We start from the raw sequence: 18,466 nt of genomic DNA, 5'->3' as shown, positions 1-18,466 counted from the left end.
ACGCCTCCGAGGCGGGGTCTCGAACTAGGACCTCCGCGGTGGCCCCGGTCGGAGCGTTAGGACCCGGCCGCCATGTTGTGTCTCCGTCTCCCTGGCAACCGTCAAGCCCGGGACGCCCCGGGATGCCTCCCGCGCGTGCGCGAAACGGCTGCGGGAAACTGAAGCGCTAGACTCGGAGCCCCGGCGGACTTTGCAGACACAAAGTCGGGGTGGGAGGCGGGGGTGATCGCACACTTCTCGGGGGTGCAGGGGAGCTGTCTGAGCAAAGTAGGGGCTGGTCCAGCAGAAGAGGGCGGAGTGTTCCAGCCAGAGGGAGGGAGGGCGGGCGACACGTCAGGGAGCGTGGGACCCATCCCTCCCGCCCAACCCAGGGTCCTGCGCAGGGGACAGGCCGAAGTGAAGGTGAAGGGGTCTTGCGTCTCAGACAAGGCTGTGAACTTGGTCTGCAGGGTATTGGGAGCCACGAAACGTCTTCAGCAGGGGAATGGCGAGGAGAGACCTGGGTTAGAGTGAGCCCTTGGACAGCGCGTGCATTGGGAAGGACCCGCGGGAGGGGCTGCAGGGGACCTCGGTCAGAAGGATGGAAAAAGAGGTGTCACAGGAAAAAAAAAAAACAAAACACATTGAAACCTGTAAAGAATTTTTGTGAGTTTATTTGAGCCAACTGTGGACATATGCCGGGAAGCAGAACCTCAATGAATTGAGATAATGCTCCGGAGAATGCAGGGTTACATCTGTATTTATACATTGAAATCAAAGGAAAGGGACGTAGGAGAGTTACATGAAATCCATTGGTGATAGATTAGGGAGGTGGGACAAAGCAAAGCGGGGAAACCTCTGGGATAGAGTGAAAAGTGAAATGATGGACAAGTGCTTCTCTTACAGAGATGGATACAGGATACTTTAACGTAATTAACAGTTGACAATTAACTTGATCACAATAACAATGAGGGAATGTCCCGGTGCCATTTGTTGTGCCCTGAGGGGGTCCGGGGTAAAAAGGAAGTTACAAGTTACCCAGACATCTCACAGATATGTTATCTTAGAGGCAAAAAGGCAAATGGGCTCAGTAAAGAAGATCTAAGTTGATCTTTGTCAGGGAAGATATCGGACTAGGACATGACTACCCACAATAACCTGTTTGTAGTTAAATATTTAATTTTCAAACCATCCTTTGTGGTTATTCCAGGTCTCTGAGTTTGCAAGACTGCCACGCAGGCCTCCCCTGAGCTTGTCAGGTTAGCATGTGGCTCCTTTCGTCCACAGAGGGTAGCACCCAGAGTTTGCCCGAAGAGTCTCCACCCGGGTCAATGAGGTGGGTGCAAGGGAAGACAGCTGGGTTGTGGCTCGGTGGCTGGCTGGTGAAGGGAGCTGCAGAGGGGGGTTTGGGTGACCTTGCAGCCTAGGGGCCCCCACCCCCATCCTCTCTCACAGGGCATCTCCATGCTGACCTTTCACCTACCAGATGGGCAAAGATGAAGACCCAGAAAGGAGTCAATGAAGGAGGGATGTGGGGAGCAGGCGCTCACTCTCAACGTGAGTGTGAGCTGGCACAGAAGCGGGTTGGAATTACCTGTTAATTAAAAAATAGATTTATACATTTTTCCTAAGCTACTAGTATTTCTGCTCCTGCTGCCCTAGGACCAGACCACCAGGTCTGACAAGCCCTGAGCCCTACCACCCTGAGCAAAAAGGAAACTGCACGCAGTGTACCCAATTTTGGTAAAAAGTAACAGGGAGGAGGTTAATGTCTGCATTACCTATCCCAAGGCCTTTGGGTTTCTGGGAGGAAGAGCTTATGGAGGACTTCCCCTTTCCACATTACATAGATAACTATAGTATTGACTTTTTTTTTTTTTTTTGATCAACAGAATTATTTTTGTATCAGAATTTTTAAAAATAATCAAATTGATACATGGAAACAAACAAAAAAAAAGGTAAATGCAAGTGTTATGGGCTGCATGCCAGTATCCCCCAATTTCATATGCTAAATCTTTTTTTAAATATATATTTTATTGATTTTTTACAGAGAGGAAGGGAGAGGGATAGAGAGTTAGAAACATTGATGAGAGAGAAACATCGATCAGCTGCCTCCTACAATCCTCCTACTGAGGATGTGCCTGCAACCAAGGTACATACATGCCCTTGACAGGAATCGAACCTGGGACACTTAAGTCTGCAGGCCGACGCTCTATCCACTGAGCCAAACCGGTTAGGGCCTATGGCGAATCTTAATCCCCAAGGTGGTGGTGTGACGACTTGGGGACTTTGGAAGGTGACTAGGTCATAAGTAAGATTATTTAAAAAAATTCTGATACAAAAATAAGTAGGGTTAGTTGCCCTTGTAGAAAAAACCCCAGAAAGCTCCCTCTCCCCTTCCACCATGTGAGGACACAGCGAGAAGATGCTGTCTGTGAACTAGAATGAGGGTCCTCACCAGACAGGGAATCTGCCGGGGCCTTGATCTCGGATTTCAGCCTCCAGACAGCGAGATGAATAAGCCCCACAGTTTGTGGTGTCTGTTACAGCAGCCTAAACAGACTAAGACACCGAGTTAAAGGTTATACTTTAAACTGTATATTATATTACTCTTAATAGGTCAATCATGTTATTTTTAAGGAGACATAAGGCAAAATCCCAACCCACAGTTTTATCTAGGCTGGGGGACAACTGTCTGACGCAACAGCTTCAGTCAGCTCCTCAATTCTGACCCGTCGGGGTCAGTCCTGCACTTAGCAGGGCGATCTGTTCCAAATGCAGATCGATTTAAGGTGCTGCCCCCCACAATCTTACCCTCTTGTCCACTTAAAACACTTTGCCAGTTCCCAGTGCTCCCAGATAAACACAAAACCTAGCATGAGTTGGCAGACCATTCACATCTGGCCATGCCCACATCTCCAACCCATCTCTTGCATGCACAGACACTCCTAGGAGCACACACACTCATGCACACATGCGTGCACACCAGCACCCTGGCCCTACCACTTGCCCTGTTGCACACCCATGAGCCCCTGTGTCATTCATGGGATGTTGTATGTTTGCAACCAGCCCTTTCACCAGGTCCAGAGAAGCAGAAGTTCCTGTCCAACAACTGCCCTGAATGCCTGGGGAGGGCGCTGACATTCATTCACTGAGCCGCTACTGCGGGCCAGACCCCTTCCAAGCACCCCGTGGGAATAAACAGATTTACTTCATTTGTTACATGTGCTGACAAAAAGGGTGACAGACTCCCTCTTCCCAACTGCAACCAGAGAAATCATTGGATGAGAGACAGGCATGGGCTCCAGGGTGTGAGACAGAAGGGAGACCCTGTAGAGACCTGGGTGGGGGTAGTGAGGGTGTTGAGTATCCGCACGCAGCACTGGAGGAGGTGGGACAGACGGGAGACACGCCTGCTCTTGAGTCTCCCTTGCACAGCCCTGCACACAGGTCCTCAGCCCTCTGGCAGACACCAGCCCTGGTCCACCTGTCAGGGCACAGGATGGGAGGTGCCCAGGGAGGCAGGGATAACCCAGTGCCCAAGGCACCCCCTCCACCTGCTCCTCACACCCAGCCTGGAGGCTGCAGCTGGGAGTCCTTCCTCTCCTGAGGCTTCTCTCCAGGAGCATAGGAGACAGTGACTGGGCAGGTGGGCAGGGACCAGAGCTCTCCACACTGCCTGTGAAACGCTCACTCCCGGAAATCAGGGTGAGGACAAGGTTGGTCCTTCTGGGGCTGCAAGGGAAAATCTCTCCCAGCTTCTGGTGCTGCCAGCTGTCCTGGTTCCCTGGCTTGGAGACCCATCCTCCCCACCCATCTCTGCGTCCAAGTCACATGACCTTCTTTCTGCGAGTGAGTCTAATTTCCCTCTTACAAGGACACCTGTCACTGCAGTGAGGGTCCACCTCTGAACGTGATTACATCTGCAAAGGCCCTGTTCCCAAATAAGGCCACGGTCACTATCTCCCACCCGCATGGATTTGGGGACACTGTAGAACACACCTCAGAAGAGGTATCACGCGGCCCAAGGTGGAGTGGAAACACCAGTCTCAGAACAGCAGAGGAGGAATTTCCTGTAAATACTGGTAAATACACGCCCAGGCACAAGGACACATTTCCCTATGGGCATGTCCTCTCCCCCGTCAGCGCACCCGTGTGTGACAAGATTCACGCCCTGCGACAAGCACGGCCCCTTCCATGGCAGGGCGGGAAGAGGCCTCTGTGCCAGGAACTGCAGGGCTTCCCAGGATGAAGGGAGAACTCATCTCTGCACTCACCACCTCCTCCTGGTACAGCTTGGCTGGAGGAGACACACTGCAGCTGCGCGGTTCCCTGCACTGCCGCCGCCCGCCAGCAGGGGGCCGCGCCCCGCCCCTCACTGAGCCCGCTCTCCGCCCGGAAGTCCCGCCCCTGCAGGAAGTAACCAGGTGCCTCAGGAAGATGGCAGGGTCCAGGGGCTTAGGAGTGCCTGGCCAGAGTGGCTGCTGGCAGCACGAGACCCTGGAAACCTCGAAGCGGACGTGGGCCTGGGGCGGCGGGCGGGGCCCTGAGGCGGCTGACCCTGCGGGGGGAGGGGAGCTGGTGCGGCGACCCCGGAGGGCAGCCCCGCGGGGAGACGTGCTCACTGCGGGGAGTCCGTCAGCTTCTGCAGCAAAGATGGGGAGTGGGGGCCCGGGCACGGGGCGCGGGCTGAGGACCGCCCCGCTCAGGCCCCGTCCTCCGGGGTGGGCCTCCCCGCTCTGCGTGGACCCGCCGCTGAGGGAGGCGCCTTCTGAGTCGGGGTTGTTTCTGAGGAAGACTCCTCCTCACGGGCCAGGCCGCCCTCCCCGCAGAGGGACATGGAGCCGGCGCTGCCTCTGCCTGTGTGGCCCCGCTCAGGGCGCTGCTCCAGGGCTGCCCGGGCCCAAGTCCTCCCGTGACGGACCGGGACCCTCCTCAGCCAGAGGCTCTGGGCTCAGACGGAATGTCACCGAGTTTAGTGAAAGCCATCGGCCCTGGCCACCTGCTGCAGGTCCGGCGTCCACTGGACTGAGCACAGGAGGTCACGGGGCCGCTTCCCACGCCAACCTGCTCTCCTGGCCTGAGGACACCAGGAAGGACTCGATGCGGGGCCTCATCCTGGTGCCTGGGCGCATGGCGGCCCCTGAAACCTGTGCAGAGCCATGAGCTCTCCGGGGGCGGAGGCCATTAAGCTCCAGTTCTGTGGTGACAGGAGCGTCCTCGTGGGACCCAGAGTGTGTCACGAGCCCAGGGTCCGTCACTGAGCTGCTCTTGAGTCATTTATCAATCAAACATGAGGTCTCTGCAGAGTTGTGTGCAAGTCCCATCGGCACTCATGTACGTGCTTAGCAACTTCAGCAACAGGAATGGTATTGCTCGTTTTAAATGCTCTCCTAAGTTATAGTCTATATTGAGGACATCAAATACATTCAGAATTTCAGATATTTGATGAAGTTAAGTAATTTCAATCATGCTTCATGAAAATGATTGTCCATGTGTTGAAAACGTTCAACCTGAGTATTTTATACATAAATTATTTTTATGTCTGCAGAATTCTAATTTCCCTTTTAAAAAATATCTTTCTATTGATTTCAGAGAAGAAGGGAGAGGGAGAGAGAGAAAAACATCAACGATGAGAGAGAATCTGATGGGCAGCCTCCTGCTGGCCTCACATTGGGGATTGAGCCTGCAACCTGGGCCTGTGCCCTGACCAGGAATCAAACCTCGAGTCCCTAGTTCATAGGTCGACTCTCAACCACTGAGTGATGCCGACTGGGCTAATTTCTCTTTTTTAAGATATATTTGAGCATAATGTTGTGGTCATAGTGTGCTCTTCAGGTTGATTTTCGTGAAGGGGCTCCAGTAGGGAGTTTACAGATTACATTATTATTTGTTACCCACAGAGAACCCCCGTCTATGGGCGCTGGCCTCTGTGAGGTCACTCCCTCCTGCCCATCTGCGCCTTTCTCTGGAGTCTTCTAGCATTTAGTGTTTGCCCTTCAGCAATGTCACGTGTGTATCACACTCTCACCTGTCTGTCTGAGCTCACCTGCAGCCACAATTGAAGCAGCCCCCCTTAATCTGCTCTTCCCCTCCAGGTTTCCTCTTCCAGCTTCTGATCCTCGGAGTTTAACCTTTTACGTCTAGTGGCCGAGTGGCTGGTCACAGCTGCCAGTTCTGTCTCGGGGTCTTCCTTCCCAGGTCCCGCAGGTCTGCGTTTGTGCAGGTGTCACTTCCCAACTGGACCTTCCACACCGCTCCATGCCTCCTCCAGGCTCAGCGCGCCTTCAGAGGGAGTGCTGTTAGATGGGCAGCCTTGCAGACAGAGCTAGGCGGTGGTCTTTTTCCAGTGAGCCAGACGGCTGCTGGCTGAGGCAGTCCACCTTGACCTAGAAGACGAGAGGGTGTGCTTACAGGGGAGGCTCCAGTGCTCTGGCGGATTGTTCTGTGCTGCATCCAGCAGTCCGTGTGGCCATGTATCCATACTGTACACGCATACTGTTGGATGCAGCACAGAACAATCCGCCAGATTGTTTTTAAAGTTGATGACCCTGCCCTAACGGGTTTGGCTCAGTGGATAGAGTGTCGGCCTGCAGACTCAAGGGTCCCAGGTTTGATTCTGATCAAGGGCAAGTACGTTGGTTGCAGGCACATACCCAGTAGGGGGTGTGCAGGAGGCAGCTGGTCGATGTTTCTCTCTCATCGATGTTTCTAACTCTCTATCCATCTCCCTTCCTCTCTGTAAAAAAATCAATAAAATATATATTTTTTAAAGACACTAAAAAAAAAAGTGGATGCCCTGTGGGCATGTGTATCCTACCATGTGTATATGGATGTGTTGATTTTAAAAGTACTGACACTTTCAGCATAAACACTTCAGCTTGTTGAAAAGAAGGATCCCTGAGAGGAACTTGCTGTCACGATTGTCAGGTATTGGCAATGACGTTTGGTCTGTTTCATTCGTGCAGGCCAGAGCTACCTTTCTGGAGACCGCAGTGAGGAAGTTTGATGACGTCTATAAAAAGGGAAGCGAGGGCAAAGAGGGTGGCAGCCTGTTCACCATCATTGCCCATTTGTATGACTTCCACGTGGTACAGTCTCTCATCATATTCGACATTTTGGAAAAACTTACTGGGAATTGCACAAAGATATGGAACTGATCCTATTACTGCTGAGAAATGTCTCCAGAAGTGAGCACAGAGACCCAGGCCAAAGCCAGCAGGGCAGGCAGCAAGTTCCAGGACAAGACCAGGTACCGTGGGTCACTCAACCTGCCTCCTAAGTGCCTCAATCCTCAGAATCGGACCAGCACATAGAAATAAGTGGGGAAATGCTATGTTTCATTTCCTAGTAATCTTTTATCTTCTGCTTCTGCGATTTGATTTTTTTCATCTTTCAAACTACAGGCCCTGTGCACAGATTCGGCTCTCCGACATCCCCAATGGGTGCCAGATTGCGAGAGGGCACAGGCCGGACCCAGGGACCCCAGTGATGCACCATCAGGGCCGGGAAGGGACCTTGGGAGGGCTCCAGGGCATGTCTGGCCCATCTGGCCCAGTCTCGGTCGTCTGGACCCCAGCAGCAAGCTAACCTACCAGTCAGAGCATTAGGTCTAACGGTTGGAGGGACAGTTAGCATATTAGGCTTTTATATAGAGAGACTAGAGGCCCAGTACACAGGATTCGTGTACTGGTGGGGTGGATGGCCTGCAGGGATCTGCCTGCTGTGGAAGCTCCATTCATCCTGATCAGCCTAGCAGCGCTAACACTGTGGGAGTGCACTGACAACCAGGGGACAGCTCCTACATTGAGCGTCTGCCCCCTGGTGGTCAGTGAGCATCATAGCGACTGGTCATCATTTTGGTCATTCCACAGTTCAGTCGCTGGGCTTTTATTATATAGGATGTGAACAAGCCTTGTTTTATTACTAAGAATAGGATATTTTGTAAGTTTAAGAATTGATTTTTTAAATGCTCATCTACTTAAAACATGTTTACTGAGGAAGGTCATGTGGTTCATGGCTTAGGTATCAGCTCACCTGGACTTCTGGCTCAGCCACTGGACAGCCATGTGACCTGAGCCTTCCAAGCCTCAGTTTCCCCTTCTAGAAAGCAGGGCTGGGCATAGCTCTGACCTTGTTTCCTTTTCTGCAGATCAGAGATAGGGGCGGGCGGGGAAGCCCCTAGGGATGTGTGAGAACCAGAAAAAGGGTTCGTGTGGGGCCCACAGGGGAGCAGGGAGGAGGCCGTTGCAAGGACTTGGGCATTTATCCTGGAGGCACCTGAAGGGTTCTGAGTGGGAAAATGGCCCGGGAAGTCTTTGTGCTAATGGTCCCGTTGGCTACAACGTAGAAGACGGATGTGGTCAGACAGGTGTACCCCCCTTCACGGGTGAGAGATGGCGGTGGGAGGATTAGCTCAGTTGGAGTGGGTGTGGGTGTGGGTGTGGGTGTGAGGACAGACCAGGTAGGGTATGGATGGGAGGGAAGGCCAGAGTCAGCCCATTTTCTCAGCTTGGGCCTTCAGTGGACAGGAGTACATGCCGGAGACCTAGGCTCAAAAAGGAAGATGGGCTCTCTTCTGAAATCCCGTAATGGTCACTGGGAGGAGTTGTGGTCTGAGCCCTCCGAGGAGGTCCTGAGGCCCTGAGGTGGCCAGCCTCAGGGTTAGAATCACTGACATTCAGACATTTGAGAGGAAGAGCGGGAGGAAGGTCACCAGAGACAGGCCATAGTGTCACAGAGAAGAAGCTTCCCCTGTATTGAATGCCCAGAGATTAGCTTTACAACACAGTAGTCAGCCTGGCCAACGTGGTTCAGTGGTTGAGCATGGACCTATGAACCAGGAGGCCCTGCTTTGATTCCTGGTTGCAGACTCCATCTCCAGTGTTGGGTGTGCAGGAGGCAATTGATCAATGATTCTCTCTCATCATTGATGTTTCTCTCTCTCCTTCCTCTTTCCACCTTGAAATTATATATATATATATATATATATATATATATATATATATATATATATATATACAGTTTGTTTTGTTTTGTTTTAATCCTCACCCAAGTATATTTTTCCATTGACTTTTTAGAGAGAGTGGAAGAGAAAGGGAAGACTGAGAGAAATATTAATGTGAGAGACACATATCCATTGGTGTCTCTTGCACATGCCCCAACCAGGGAGGAGCCTGCATCCTAGGTACGCCCTTGACTGGAATTGAACCCAAGATGCCCCATCCACAGGCTGACGCTCTATCCACTGAGCCAATCCAGGTGGGACTTCATATGTGTGTATGTGTGTGTGTGTGTGTGTGTGTTTGTGTGTGTATTATTGGTTTCAGAGAGGAAAGGAGTCGGGGGAGGGAGAGAGAAACATCAATAAGAGAATCATTGATTGGCTGCCTCCTGCTTACTGCACACTGGGGATTAAGCCCACAACTGGGGCATGTGCCCTGACCTGGAATTAAATCATGACCACCTGGCTCATAGGTCAACACTCAGCCACTAAGCCAGGCCAACTAGGTTCAGGTGCCAGTAAAAAATACTTGTATAAATAAAAAAAATTGTATTGCCAGTTTAGTTCACTTCAAGGTATTCTTTGAAACTATTGGGAAATTAGGTAAGAATTTAGAAGTTAAAATTTGACAACTACCTTCTAAGATGTAATGGAACCCATTCTTTCTTTAAATCCTATCCCAGGGATATGATTCCTGATGTGAAAGAGAGAGAGAGAGAATCGATGATGTTAGAGGAAAGCATCAGTTGGTTGCCTCTCATATGCACCCCCACTGGGGACTGAATGCCCAACCTAGGTATGTGCCTTGACTGGGAATTGAACCCACAGTCTTCCATGTACAGAATGATGACCCACCCAACTGAGCCACCCCAGTCTGGTCATGGAACCAATATTTAGAAAAGAAAACCTTATATTCCTCCTAAGATTTCTGCATATTGAAAGTCCAAAGTACAGCTAAGTCAATGGGAATTGATGGAACATTATGATGACTTTGAGTGGGTTAAAGGAGATATGATGTATACAACATGCTCATCGCTGTGCCAGGCTGGCACTCACTCTTTTGTGGTTTCAGTCAACCTCATCCTGTTTTCTGTGTCATTGTTATGTATTTTCCCTAAAATAGCTCTAGGTTCATAAATTTTGCATCATTTCTCTGAAACATTGGCCCAAAAAATTGGGAGCAGAGAATTTAAAATTGTAGCATCCACTTAATATCTCACTGGTGTAAGCTCATAAGTCCGACCATTATTGCAATCTTGATTTGCATAATGATGATAAAAGAAGTAATTTTCAATATATCAACGTTCTAATTTGTTTGAGCATTGTACGCCCTGGCGCATGGGAGCTAACATGGGAATGCAGCTCCCGAGAATGGCCTAGATCAGTGATGGGCAACCTTTTGAGCTTGGTGTGTCAAACTTCGCCAAAAAACTGAGCATAACTGGGGTAGTGTGTCACTTCGAGGAAAAAACATTATTTCGCAAATGTTTCATCCTCAGGAGCAGCAAATGTTTCATCCTCGGCAAGCAGCCGCCTCAGCGGCCGCGTGTCGTCAGAAATGGCTACGTGTGTCAGTGCTGACACGCGTGCTATAGGTTCGCCATCACTGGCCTAGATTAACAACCTTTGTTGCCTGTATGCTGGTCCCTGAGGCACCCGCCCTCTGCCAACTCCAGCCCGCATTGCATGTAACCTGTAACCACTGTACCTTGCCTACTTTCCCATGCGTGTAATTTCTACTTTCCCATGGAATCTGTGTCATTCTACCCAACATCAGCAGCTGGCTTATGGGAGAGTAGAGCAGATGTTTGTGGATGACCTGCTGCTCTCCCATTCTGCCCACATTAATGGAATAAACGCCATATAGGAGCCAACCCAGTGTCTGCTACATTCGATCAAGTAGTAACCAGCAGCCTGGACCCATTGGTTGTCCAGTGTCACTTTAAGTAATTTCATAACAGTATTGGAACTGGATTGTTAATAAAAATGCCAGTCAGTACTATTTTTCCCACTAACGTAAGTCCAAATATCTCATTTACTTAAAATTTTTAAAATTTATTTTAAATGAAGAATGAGTTTTTTAGTTAACCCAAGTAAAACCATTACTAGTTTAGAAATAATTAAAACACTTTTAGTGCATTGGTTGACAGCCTAAATGTTTAAATTCTGTTCTGAGGATACCTGCATATTTGTTCTCTAAATGACTTTCTTGCATGTGCTAATTTAATACTCCTTGCACAGAGAGCTATGTAAAATATCTTTTTGATAAAATATTTTCCAGTCCGGCCAGCGTGGTTCAGTGATTGAGCATCAAACAATGAACCAGGAAATCAAGGTCGATACCTGGTCAGGGTACATTCCCGGGTTGGGGGCTCGATCCCCTTTATGGGGCATGCAGGAGGCAGCCGATCAATGATTGTTTCTCAGCATTGATGTTTCTATCTCTCCCTCCTCCTCCTTTCCCCTCTGAACTTAATAAATATATATTTTTAAAAGTAAGTAAATAAAGTATTTTCCAAATATACAGCTTTACTTTGCTCATTTTTCTAATAAACTTCACATTAATGAATGGTCTGTCAAATTGTTTTTTAGGCAGTTGACTGGTGGAGTTCAGGTTTTCTAATGTATGAACTATTCACAGTTGATGAGGAGAAGAATTTCGGAGCTGAGCTCTCTAGGTAAGACTCCACAAAAGAAAAGAAATATGTTGTTATCTAAAAGCAATGGATCAAATTTCTGTAATTTGGCTGATGGAAAGCAATAATTTTTAGAAATGTGGATAGACAAAATTAAAATTAAGTGGTTAATTTTTATTTTTATTGATGTAGGATATATATATTTATAACCTTTATGTTTCTTTATATTTTCTATGCCCAGATAGATGTTAAGTTTCATAGGGAGAGGGTCCTAATTTTTATGTATTCCAAAGCAGTTAACATGGGGCGTGAGCCACTGGCAGAGCCGTTTAGAATGCAGGGCATAGGGCCGTTTGGAATGGGGGGTATGGCAACAGCGGAATGTGTGGTGCTGAGTCGGTGGGCGTGGAGTCGGTTGGGCGTGGAGGCGTGGAGTCGTGGAGTTGGTGGGTGCGAAGTCTGTGGATTGGTGGGTGCGGATTCGGTGTGTGAAGAGTCGGTGGACGTAGAGGCAGTGAACGTAGAGTCAAGTGAACTTAGAGTCGGTGAGCGCGGAGTTGGTGAGTGCAGAGCCTCTTGATATGTAAGAAGGGACTGTCCCTGCCTCCCCCTCGGGGCTGCTGTGAAGAGTGAATGTGCAAGGACAGAGGGCACCCAGTGCAGGGCTGGGATGGGCAGAGAGACGGTGCCCAGGTGAATCCAGGGTGTGTGAGCCAGCCCTTCCTGCTGCCAGGCCTTGATCAGAACTGTGTCCACTGATGGAAGGTCCCCGGCTTCCCTTCTACCAAGAATCTTGGGTTCTGGCCCCTGCAGGGAAAATGAACACGAGGTGGAAAAGCAGCAGCTACTGCCCACTCCCAGGCGCTAGAACCCATGAGTGGGGCCAGCCTTGGAAAACTGCCCACTGAGAGCAACGGTCACATCCCATGTATGCGTGTTCCCAAACTGTGAAGGCATTCAGGGCAGACTCAGCCCCCTAAGACACCGAGTGGTTCTGGGAGGGCTCCTGGGGCGGGAGCAGAAATGAGGGGAAAGAGCTGAATGGCTCCCCATCTGTGCTGGGCACTGGGACAGGAGTAAGTCCAGCAGACTCCTCCCGTGAGGGGGCCTGTGAGGGACCCAGCATGTGTCCCACACCCAGCATGTGTCTGACACCCAGAAGCCCATAGTATTGTTAGTTGTGTCTTAGCCCTCATGTCCAGGAAACTGCTGAGAGCTGCCAAGAGCTGTTGGCTTTCCAAGAGGACGTGTGTGAACTGTTCAGATACGAACTGTGTGTTGAACAAAAGCTCACCCGAATAGCCATTTATTTCCAGCACCCAGATCAGTGGAGTGACTATGGAATGGAGAGGCCTAGACTCAGCCCTGAAACGCGGGATACACCCTTAGCCCAATTCCTTCCTTGTAAAGGAAATGGCTCAGCAAAGTCCCATGCCTGGTACACTCGTCCAATAGACAAGGCTGTACATGTCAGACACTCTCTCGCCACGTGTACAAGGGATTGGGGCACTTTTAGGGTTATGTTGTGCCCTTCTCTGACTTTCTCTTACTGGGTTGGGATTGCTGTCCACGCAGTGACCTGCTGACGCTGAAGAGTTGCTTGCTTAGCTCACCAGCTTGAGTGGGCAACACTTAAGGTCCTCAAAACAAACAGGGCCTTCCTGGCGGGGGCCAGTGCCCGAATTGCAGGCTCCATGCCCAGGGGTGGCCAGTGGGAGGCAGCTAATCAATGATTCTCTCATCATTGCTGTTTCTATCTCTCCCTCTACCTTCCTCTCTGAGATCAATCTGTATATATAAAAACCAAGGTGACCAGACGACTGGTCATTAGCTATGACACACACTGACCCCCAGAGGGCAGATGCTCAACACAGGAGCTGCCGAGCTGCTGTCACTTAGTAGTGGGGTTCTCGGGTGACGCACCCGGAACCAGAGAGGAGGGAGACCAGTTCTGGGGTGTGTCACCCGAGAACCACCCTCTCCCAATCTGGGACCCCTAGGGGGATGTCTGAGAGCCAGTTTCAGCCCGATCCCGCAGGCCAGGCCAACGGACCCCACTGGTGCACAAATTCATGCACTGGGCCTCTAGTATGTACATGTATACTTAAACAAACAAACAAACAGACCAACAGATAGGGCCTGACTGCTGTGTTGCTTTTCTGTAACAACGGGTGTCTCTGAGTGACTATTGCAAAAAGGGTCTCTGCTGGTGTATAGGATGTTGTTTAAGCTGTGCTTTAGGAGTCCCTACAGCCTTTGCAAGACATGTTAAACCTTCTAAGAGGCTGCAGAGCTGCCATTCACCATATTACTTGCTTTAAAGCCCTGTGCTGTACGCCACTTTGTTCAAACACCACTCAGAGACTTTGGGCCTCTTCATCACCTAGGTCACTGGGTCGGCGTGTGTTTAGAGCCTGTAGGTCTCCCAGCTGGGCCCTGTGTTGGAGTCACTTCTGTGCAGCTATGTTTTTGGAAGTGAGCAGGTGCATAGAGGCCCTTCATCCTGGGGAATGAGGGTGGGTGCATGGGGGAGGGCCTGTCCAGAGGATGGCATGGGGGCATCCTCACCTCTCCCTCTTTGTGCACTAGGATCGTGGACACATCCCCCAGCAGTTCCTTGAGGAGTTGCTGGGGGACAGCATGGCCCTCGAGGCTGAACACATCCCCAGGATGAACCAACCCGCCCACCTGAGCTGGGAGATGGAGCAGCTGTCAGAAGGTGGGTAGCAGCCCCTGCTGCCTGGGAGCCAGGCTGGTTGCAAGTTCTCCCTCATGCAGGGAGCTGAGCCCTTGGCTCTGAATCTCATGTGTGAGCCCATCCTCACCCCAAGTGAATAGGGTTTTATTCAAGGGCCATTTGGAACTGTTTCATTGCAATTCTACCAAGGGGAACATGGAGGGTCTGGCAGCCTTGAAGTCAGGACAAGAACTACAAAGTAAGTTGCCAGATTTCTCAGCTCCCATGCCAACAGTCCCAGGAGCTTCCAGATGACAGCACGCTGACACCCAGGGGATGTCTTTGATCTGTCATGGGGGTTTGAACACTCTGCATGGCAGGAGCCTTCCCCAGAGGAAACAAACCTCCAGTATCACTAACCCTGGGCATGATTTCCTCCGTTCATCCCATAATCGGGCAGATGGGTGCAGTCTGTTCTCTGTCTCCCTGGGCAGGGGCTGCTAAGTGTCTCCTTCTCAGGGGAGCCAGGCCTCTTCCCCTCCCTGTTGTGCGTGCCCCCTCACAGCCCCCAGAGGAGGTGTGGGGTTGGCCAGGGGAAGATGTGTGGTGAGGCAGGCAGTGCACCGGCAAACAAGTAGCCAGTTCCTATGCTCAGCAACATCACATGTGCACCTGAGTGCAGGAGGGCCTTGGGCTGGTTTTGTGGGTGGGGAAGATGCTGCTTTTCCAATTCTGATCCACATTCCTAAGCATCATGGGGAGGCTGTTGAAAGCAGCTGGGTATTCCTTCTCTTCAAGGGTTCCCATCGGTTCCAAACCTAAAATCAGTTCATTGAACTGTATATCTTTGTGAGAAGTCTGTTCTTTCTGTGGTTTGGTGTCTCAGCACTCCTGGGACCAAGGGTGGGCAAATCAGAGATCCCTGCTCTGGGAGTTCAGGTTCATAGGGAGGACACTGCCGCCTGGTGGAAGGCAGGAGTGGTGCCGGCTGGCAGGGACCTCTGAGACCTAATGTTTCTGTGAGAGACCAGGGAGGCTGGGGGGTTGGCCAGCCTCCCTGACTCAGGCACTCTGTGTAGTTTGTGAGCTCTTTCAGGTGGCTTCTTGAGTCAGAAAGGCCTGGCTTCAAGTCCTGGCTCCTCCACCTGTTAGCCAGGTGACCTCTTTTAAACCTCAGGTTTCTTATCTGTGAAATGGGAGTAGTGAAGCTGCCTCACAGGATTCCTATGCGTATCTCATGAGAGGAGACAGTGAAGCATTACATTGTGCCTGGCCCCCGGGGCACCAACAAAGGATGGCTGTCCTCATCGTCCTTGTTGAATTAAAAGATTCCCATTGCTCCGATTGTTGGGGTGTTCGTGAGCATAACACCCAGTAGAGAACCATCGGTTGTTTTCCCAGTATACTGTTGTGTCACCTCAAGAGCCTGGGAGGCGCTGGCCTTAGGGAAGAGGAAATGAGGCTGGTCATGAGCTCCACTGCTGCACTTGGAGGTCCCTCATGATCATTTCCCAGGAGCACAGAGCCGAGGTGTGAGGCACTGAGTGAGTCAGGAGGTGGGCGGGGTGAGTTGCAGGACAGTGGGGACGCATCTAATGCCACAGAATCATCGGTGAAAAATAGCCAAAACGGTAAAACTCGTGTTGTATATATTTCACCTCAACCTTCTTACATATGTATTTTTTAATTGATTTCAGAGAGAAAGGGAGAAGGAGGGAGAGAGAGAGAGAAACATCAAATATGAACGAGAGTCTTTGATCGGCTGCCTCCTGCATGCCCCATACTAGGCATGGAGCCCTTAACCCGGGCATATGCCCTGACCTTAAATTGAACCATGACCTCCTGGTTCATAGGTTGGCACTCTACCACTGAGCCACGCTGACTGGGCTCACCCCAGTTTAAAAACTGTTATTTTTAAAACGAATGCTGCAAAGGTGCCACCTGAATGAGCACAGGGTGTGACTTAGTGGCATTTTCGGCTTTTAGTGTCATTGGTCACCTTGTCAGGATGAGGCCCTTGGCGTGTTTCCATGTGTTGACAGCATGTGTGTTGGTCTGTGGTGTGTGCAGAGGTGGAGTTGGGCCACGGAGGTTCATGTGCTCCTCCGCTGAGCTGCCTGCTTCTTGGGGTCTTCAGTCTGTCCTGGCTTCTTGGGTCTGTGCTGCTCTCCTTGGTGGGTGATGGGAACATCCACTTCAGGTGCTGCGGTGACAGCCAGCGTCCCCGCTAGGTCCTTCCAGCCCCGTGGGGGTGAACAGGAAGCAGGTGGGGATGCAGCCCTAGGAGCAGTGCAGTGTGCTAAGGTTCCCAGGGCTGAGGATGTGGGCCTGGAGGGACAGGTGAGGGAGCACCCCGACCCCTCATCCATTCATTTACCTACAGTCACGCCCCTGCTTGTGTCAGGAAGGGGTCAAGATCTCCCATTCTTTTCTGGTCTCTGCTTCTTTTCTGTTCTGTGTTCAAGCTGTTTAAAAGCAAAGGAGGAAATCTGCCTTCCTCTGTCTTTAGCTTATGTTGATCTCGGTTAGACTTTTACAAGCAATTTAGATATACTGTCTCATTCTTTGTTCAATGCAATTGTGAAAGTACAAACTGAAATCTCTGTCCGATGGTCTAGGGCTGGTAAGTACTGGGCATACTTGCCCCAAAGCCTCTACCACCTGCAGACATACTGGTCAATTATCACGCCCCCCATACCCTTAGCTGAGCCACCCAGGCCCCCACCACTCTGAGGGCTGGCACAGAAAATGAACGCCATCTCTTTGCCATCTCTGTTAGTCTCTGAAATCCTTGACTTGAGGATCTGGTTAGAACTTGGTAAAAAGTGGTTCCAGCAGTTTTACCATCTTGAGGTTTTGCATTGGCCTCTCCTCCGTCACCTTCTTTCTTCTTAAGCTCTGGGTTGCTTCCCTACCAAGCCCCTGCTGAGGCAGCAGAGGGGCCATAACCGCCTGAGGAGCCCTCAGGTGCCGACAGCAACAGCACCCTGTGAACAATGGAGGGCACCCAGCCGACCATCCCAGGCCCCTCAGACCTAGGGCTCTGGGTGATGGTTGTCTCAGGGCCGGAGGCAGAGAGTGGAAGCCGAGGCCCTGGAATCTGGGCTCTGACTGGACTTTGCTCTTTAGCCTCCAACCATAACATACAGTTGAAAAATGAAAAACAGACCCTCGAGGGCACGGCCCAGGAGTTGCAGGGTGGCTCCGTGGCCCTGCAGGAGAGGAGCGTCAAGTCCCCAGAGCTACAGGAGGAGAACCAGATGCTCCGGAAGCAGGTAACCATGGGTGGTGTCTAGAACATACGGGTAAGCAGGTGGCCAGGTGGAGCACCAGGTGTCGGTGAGGATGCGCAGCTGGGAGAAACGCGGAATGCAGGGCAGCCCCAGTAGCGGGACACGAGTCCTCATGGAGCAGAGTCCCTAGGCAGCATGGCGTGTCCCTGCAGCAGAGTGAGCGGACACTATGGACGTCTGTGTGCCCCATTGCCTTCATCTTCATCTGTGACATGGGGTTACTGACGTGCCTCGTGTAGGTGGTGTGAGGATCGTATGAGTTAGTGTGGGTAAAGGGTCCCAGCACATAGTAAGTGCTCACGGAAAGGAGAACAGTGCCCTGTTAGACAGCACAGGGCGGGCCTGGGAGGGAAGCAGTGGTGGAAGCCACGCACGTGTGTGTAGGACCTCGGAGGGGCCGCTTCACGGCTGGGTCTTGGCCCTGCAGATGGAGGAGTTGCAGTTGCAGCTACAGCTGGAAAAGGGCAAGAGCCAGGAGTGGGAGACCCTCACTGAGGAGCTCGTGAACGAACTAGAGCAGCTGCTCAACGAAGTTGGCACCCTGAAGGCGGACAGAGCCCTGCAGGTAGGCGCCCCCTTGCATCCCTGCCTGCAAGGGGGAGCGTCCAGGATCACAGCCCTGTCCTGGTCATTGATCAGTGATTCCTGGGTGACTAGTTTCCTCACTCACCTGCAGCTCAGAGCAGCAATCCTCAGCTGCAGCAGGGGGATGGGGACAGGTATCACCTCCCAGGGACACTGGCCATCTTGTGTTTGATTGACAGGACTTGGGGGAAGAGAGGGGAGGTGCTCCTGGCTGTGGTGCAGTGAGGCCAGGAATGCTGCTAAATGTCCTGCAGCACCTGGGACAGCCCCGGGGACAAACAATGATCCCGCT

General features: G+C 51.3%; 2 long non-coding RNA genes across 2 annotated transcripts; both read left to right on the top strand.

Moving 5' to 3' along the window:
* Window positions 1–4,568: 4,568 nt before the first annotated feature.
* Window positions 4,569–8,355, top strand: LOC307098499. Its single transcript, XR_013813441.1, has 3 exons — window positions 4,569–5,348; window positions 6,948–7,231; window positions 7,386–8,355. It is a non-coding gene; the product is annotated as an uncharacterized lncRNA (long non-coding RNA).
* Window positions 8,356–11,603: 3,248 nt separating this feature from the next.
* Window positions 11,604–17,512, top strand: LOC307098501. The gene is made up of 3 exons (XR_013813442.1): window positions 11,604–11,661; window positions 14,209–14,338; window positions 17,426–17,512. It is a non-coding gene; the product is annotated as an uncharacterized lncRNA (long non-coding RNA).
* Window positions 17,513–18,466: the final 954 nt, after the last annotated feature.

The sequence above is a fragment of the Cnephaeus nilssonii genome, assembly GCF_951640355.1.
Source record: "Cnephaeus nilssonii genome assembly, chromosome: 4".
In the NCBI taxonomy this organism is placed as follows: domain Eukaryota; kingdom Metazoa; phylum Chordata; class Mammalia; order Chiroptera; family Vespertilionidae; genus Cnephaeus; species Cnephaeus nilssonii.
The sequence above is the reverse complement of the archived record's forward strand: the minus strand, read 5'-3'. Positions and strand labels throughout refer to the sequence as shown.